General features: G+C 40.9%; 1 non-coding gene across 1 annotated transcript; it reads left to right on the top strand.

Annotated features, from left to right (window-relative positions):
- Positions 1-349: 349 nt before the first annotated feature.
- LOC142210870 (5S ribosomal RNA) lies at positions 350-468 on the top strand. Its single transcript, XR_012717005.1, has one exon. It is a non-coding gene; the product is annotated as a 5S ribosomal RNA (ribosomal RNA).
- Positions 469-6,633: the final 6,165 nt, after the last annotated feature.

Here is a 6,633-nt window from a genome sequence, read left to right as displayed (position 1 = left end):
AGGGTCACTCACTTCCAGTCTCACTCTAAGGCTCACTCTATCCTTACGTATGACCAAGGACCTCAACAGTATTTACAAAACGGCGATCTTGATTCTATGTTATCTATGTCTTCTGGGATAATCTCCTGGTATATCGACTTGTTCTTCTGGTTTTCCATGATATTAACGCTCAAGTGATGATTGTGTATATTTTGTACATTATGTATATCTTGTACAGTTGGTTATGGTCAAATTATTTCTTTGTATACTGACAAACGAGATGTTTTGGTGGAATACTCACTTTTTGCTTTGTTTTGTACTTTGTTCATTTGTAGAGTCTGAAGAAGGCCATCCTGGCCGAAAACGTTTTGCCTACGGCCACACCACCCTGAACACGCCCGATCTCGTCTGATCTCGGAAGGTAAGCAGGGTCGGGGCTGGTTAGTACTTGGATGGGAGACCGCCTGGGAATACAAGGTGCTGTAGGCTTTTATATATCGTTTTCACCAAACCTTGTTCAAATCTTCAAATATTAAAAGCACTCACGCAAAAGAAATTATTGTTGGTGGGACTCTTTATTATACTACGTACGGATTGGGACCCTTACCCACCATTCATCCAGCAACATCCATTATACCCTTCTAACAAGAAAACTCAGTTCCCCCCAGAGAGCAGTGGCTCATACCCCCAGTGCTGTTTTATCAGATATAGGATGGGTGCCTTAACAACCATGTGTAAACAATGAGAGTAATAATCCCACATTTTAGGCAAACAAAGTAGAATTTCTGAAGCAAAGTCTTGAATTCACGTCTGCTGTCAGCTGGTGAGCATTTAGATACAGTACCTAGTGTTCCGTTCTAAAGTGCAGAGATAGAGAACATATACATACACATTTCACTATGCTACTTTTCCAAATGTCTTAATGACTTTCTTAACATGACACGGCTGCCCAGTTGTGGCAGATATGAGTAAACAATCTAGAAAGAACACGGAGAGTGTATATAACAACCCAATGCATTTATCATGAACAGACGGCTGTCCTTAACAATCAGGCTCCAAACACAAACATAGCTTAACTTCTTTATTTAGTAAATGACCCCAATTGGGTTACAGAATAACACAAGCATGTCTGCTCTGCATCACGTATGCCAGTTAAAAACATATGAAAAAAAAAATTGGGTAGGGTGTTTAAAGTTATATCATTGTGTAAAATGCAACATGCATAGGCTTTTGTAAGAAATTTTCATTACCTGATTGGATGTGACTGGTTTTAAAGTTGATTTTACATTAGAGATGGTAGAAAGTACTCAACGGTGCTGCCAGACCTGTCAGTATATTTTAGTGCATTGCTGGAAGTTGAATTAGGAGTATGCTTAAAGTATGCCGTCACAAGGCATATTCAACTGTCCCCAATATAGCGAACAGTACAGTGATCATCATCATTCCTGGTTATGTATGTCACTTGTGGAGAACAAAATTTGAAGTATTATGCAAATGAGGAAGTTGGTGCACTGGGGGTGGGATTTTAGCTCACTGCAGCACTGTTCTTGTTGCTCAAGTAGGATGGGTGATGTAATCGCAGCTGGAGGATAATTTCCCACTGCAAGGAGTATGTGATGGTTTGATTCCAACAAAGTTTTGCGTGTTCTTTCAAGTCGGAGCAAGCGCAGTGCCTTCTTTAGTGGTACCCACCTTCATTGGAGGAGTACCCCTTGGTCTATTCAGATTTTCATATACTCTTCACTTTGGGGTTGTGAAAGGCTGCTGCTGCTCATCCCACTCCCGACGGTCCTTGGAGTCCATTCTCCCACATTGGGGAACCTCCAACTGGCAATCCATCCTAGATATACCTGTTGCTCGGTGCCTTATTGTTTTTCGCATTACTGCATGGAGTGAAGCAGACACGAGATGGTAGGGATCTGAGTGGCAAGAGCACTACTTCAAGGAAACAAGTTCCTCATGTAGTGCTCCAAATGCCTCATTTATATACGACCTCAAAATTGTTTTTCTCCAATTCTACTTACATTTCTACAAATTGATATACTGAACAAAGGTATGATGTATATCACTATAAAGTGTTTAGCAACACAGTGGTGACATGTAAATACAGTATGTTTGAGGAGGTGTTGGACTTACTTTAATATTTGATTTTGTCTAGTAACACAGATTATCTCAGACGTAGCCCATGGATCAATGTGGAACATTGTCTAGAAAAAAAGCAGATCCTTTGTTTCTAATCTGGACCAGCTACTTTAACCCCTTCCCGCCGATGGCATTTTTTGATTTTCGTTTTTGACTCCCCTCCTTCTAAACCCCATAACTTTTTTATTTCTCTGCTCCCAGAGCCATATGCGGTCTTAATTTTTGCGGGACAAATTTTTCTTCATGATGCCACCATTAATTATTCTATATAATGTACTGGGAAGCAGGAAAAAAATTTAGAATGGGGTGGATTTGAAGAAAAAATGCATTTCTGCAACTTTCTTACGGGCTTTGGTTTTACGGCGTTCACTGTGCAGCCAAAATGACATGTCCCCTATATTCTGTGTTTCGGTACGGTTCCAGGGATACCAAATTTATATGGTTTTATTTACATTTTGATCCCTAAAAAAATTTCCAAAACTGTGTTAATTTTTTTTTCTAAAAGTCGCCATATTCTGACGGCCGTAACTTTTTTATACATAAGTGTACGGGGATGCATAGGGCGTCTTTTTTTGCGGGGCCGGGTGTACTTTTTAGTTCTACCATTTTCGGGAAATGTTATTACTTTGATCACTTTTTATTCAAATTTTTATCAGAATCAAAACAGTGAAAAAACGGCGGTTTGGCACTTTTGACTATTTTTCCCGCTACGGCGTTCACTGAACAGGAAAAATATTTTTATAGATTTGTAGAGAGGGCGATTTCGGACGCGGGGATACCTGACATGTATATGTTTCACAGTTTTTAACTACTTTTATATGTGTTCTAGGGAAAGGGGGGTGATTTGAACTTTTAATACTTTTTATATTTTTTTTACTTTTTTTTTTTTGCATTTATTAGACCCCCTAGGGGTGTTGAACCCCAGGGGGTCTGATCACTAATGCAATGCATTACAATGCTAATGCATTGCAAAAAATCATCCTTTCTTTTGCAGGCTGCATAGACCAGCCTGCAAAAGAGAGGATTTGCAGACAAGCCTGGGAGCCTTGTACAGGCTCCCGGCTGTCATGGCAACGGGACGTCGGCCCTGGAGCATGTCGGATGTCGGCGCCGGAGGGGTTAATGCCTCCGATCGGTCCGGGGACCGATCGGAGGCATTAGAGCCGGTTGTCTACTGCTTAAAGCAGTAGACACCCGGCGGCTATGGCGGGCGCCCGGCTCCCGAGCGGTCGCCATAGTTACAGACCCGACATGCGCCGTACTATTACGGCGCATGTCGGGAAGGGGTTAAAGGGAGTCAGCAGTAAATCATGTATAAACCTAATCACAGTACCTTGCATCACAAATCAATCTCATAGTAGATGAGGTTGAATAAAGACATTAGTCCATCAAGTCCAACCTATAACCCTACAATCCCTACAGTGTTGATCCAGGGGAAGGCAAAAAAAAACCCATGAGGGGTGTATCAATTCCATCAGAATTTTTTTTTTTTTTCTAACACCCTAAATGCTACAGAAATCTCAACAATTGTTCGAAAGTTTAGTTACTCTTTAAGCTTTGCCAAGTATATTTTTTTAAGAGCATAATACTGTAACTAGTTATATTAATCACCAGCAGCAGTAAACAAGCTCACAAACATAGGAAGACGTGGGGGACATGAAAGAGCAGACAGTGATTCAATGGCTGATAGCCAAAATTGAGAGAATGGGTAGAACTGTGGCTGACAGATGTGTAGCCAAAGTGTCACCCTTAATGGAGAATCCTCTTTCTTCATGCTGTCCAAGACAGCAGTGTTCTTTTCTGGTTTTATTTTACAACTTCCATTTGCTGTTGAGTGGACAAAGATGGGTAGTTAAGTGTGGTTATCCCACTTCAGAAGAGAGTACAGATTCTCTGTAAACCTCTGCCACACAAACTTCTATAGGAGGAAGAAAAGACCTAGAACATATTTAATGCAGTAAATATAAGTTACAACTACAAACAATAGATAGGTAGGCAGATGTATTGAATAAAAAACATCACTTTAATGGAGCGGCGCTGCAATCCAAGGCACAACTCAGGAACAGGTATGGCACATTTTTAAAGAAAGTAGCCATAATTTTATAAGCCTATACAAATCCTTTAAAAGGCTTAAGTACTTAAAAGGGTATTCCCATGAACATAACCATTAGTAAATTTGTAGATAATTAAAAGTTGAACATTTTTGCAAATATAGGTAACTAAACATTTTGCAGAAATTTATGGGAAGAATATGCAAATCTGCCTTCCATGATGTAATTAGGAAGACAGTTGCTGCCTCAGTGTTGCAAACCAATAGAGGGCGCTCACTGGAATGTACAAGCCTGTCTTATGACAGGATTCCAGTGAAATAACCCAATAATGGCTGCTCCCTTTAGCATCATGCCCGACCTTCCTAATTACATCATGGAAGGCAGATTTGCATATTCTTCCCATAGTTCCTTGCAAAGTGGAGTGCTAAAGGCTTAACAAGTCTCCACACACCTACATGGTGGTCTCTCCCTAAGGAGTGACAATATCCCCTTAACCCTGTCTAAGCCTCTCACCTCTACCAGGTTATAGTCCTCTCTACATCGGGCTGAAGAGATCCAAGTAGATCAAAACAGCTGTCCTCGATTGAGAGACTATACCTGATAATAATCCCAGCGTCATTGCAAAACAAAGGCCTCTTGGAAGGTCGGGCATGATGCTAAAGGGAGCAGCCATTATTGGGTTATTTCACTGGAATCCTGTCATAAGACAGGCTTGCACATTCCAGTGAGCGCCCTCTATTGGTTTGCAACACTGAGGCAGCAACTGTCTTCCTAATTAACATCATGGAAGGCAGATTTGCATATTATTCCCATAGTTCCTTGCAAAGTGGAGTGCTAAAGGCTTAACAAGTCTCCACACACCTATATGGTGGTCTCTCCCTAAGGAGCAGAAATTTAAACATTTTCTCTAAATATCTTGTAATCACAAGTTGTTGTCTTGACGGTTGCCAGTGGATATGACTATGAATACAGGACCTTTCTAGGGTCAGAAAATCAGCTATGATTTCCTTATTCTAGCCGGGATATCTTCTTATACATGTAGTGTCCATGTCTGATAACTCAGCTACAATAAGAGAATCATGGCTGGGTTCCTGACAAGATCCAGACCATAGAAAGTTTCTGTATTTGTGGTCGTAACCATTGGTAAACGATAAGTACAACAGTTGTCACCACTAAGATAGTTAGAGAAAATCTTTAAAACTCTACAGAATTTTTAAATACTTACTGTATATACTCAAGTATAAGTCGAGGCCCATAATTTTACCTAAAAAAACCTGAGAAAACGTATTGTCTCGAGTATAAGTCGAGGGGGGGGGGGGAATGCAGCAGCTACTGGAAAATTTCAAAAATTAAAATGGCCGGAGTTTTTGGGTGCAGTAGATGCTGGGTGCTGGGGAAGGGGAGGGGGTGTTTTGGTTGTCTGTCTGCCCCTTCCCTGAGCTTGAGGACTGGGTTTTTCCCCTCCCACTTGGAATTCAGCCTGGCTGAATATAGGGTATCTGCGGTGCTCCTATTAACCCCCTTCCCAACGGAACAGGAGCACTGCAGATACCCTATATTCAGGCTGGCTGTAGTCAGGCTGAATTCCAAGTGTGTGGGGGGGGACCTAGTCTCAGGGAAGGGGCAGTTAGACAACTCTTTTTGTCCCGCTACAGCATTTACTGTAAAGGAAAAATATTTTTATAGATTTGTAGAGCGGGTGTTTTCGGACACAGGGATACCTAACATGTATGTGTTTCACAGTACTGACAGCTTTAGTTTTATATGTGTTCTAGGGAAAGGGGGGTGATTTGAATTTTTAATACTTTATTTTTTTTAAAAAAAAAAATTTTTTGCATTTATTAGACCCTCTAAGGGTCTTGAACCCCAGGGGGTCTGATCACTGATGCAATGCATTGCAAAGCTAATGCATTGCAATACATTGCAAAAAAATCATAATTTCTTTTGCAGGCTGCAAGTATAAGCCGAGACGGAATTTTTCAGCACAAAAACTGTGCTGAAAAACTCGGCTTATGCTCGAGTATATACGGTATATTTGCAAAAATGATCAACTTTTAATTATCTACAAATATAGATATGATTAAGTTCATGGGAACACCCCTTTAATTGTGCTTCTGAGTATCTGCTACGCTGTGCTCACACTACCATCACTCAAGTCCGTAGTTCTAATTTGTGATGGCATCATAGCAATGGACTGAAACTCTGTTGGAATGACTGATACAGATGAAGCACCCTCTGTCCCCATTCACTGTAATGTTATAAACAAGGCAGAAATTTTCTTCAGAAAGAGGGTGTTGTATCTGCAGCAGTCATTCTGTCTGTTGCTCTGATCCTATGACTGCAGTGTTACTTTAGCCTTCCCTCTGATTTTTGCAAGTGTATTGAATCGCTAGATAGATTCCAAGCCTTACTAGAACAAAACATTTTGCTCTTGCTGCTGACCAGCTGCCTCTCAGTTGTA

The sequence above is a fragment of the Leptodactylus fuscus genome, chromosome 6, assembly GCF_031893055.1.
Source record: "Leptodactylus fuscus isolate aLepFus1 chromosome 6, aLepFus1.hap2, whole genome shotgun sequence".
Classification (NCBI taxonomy): domain Eukaryota; kingdom Metazoa; phylum Chordata; class Amphibia; order Anura; family Leptodactylidae; genus Leptodactylus; species Leptodactylus fuscus.
The sequence above is the reverse complement of the archived record's forward strand: the minus strand, read 5'-3'. Positions and strand labels throughout refer to the sequence as shown.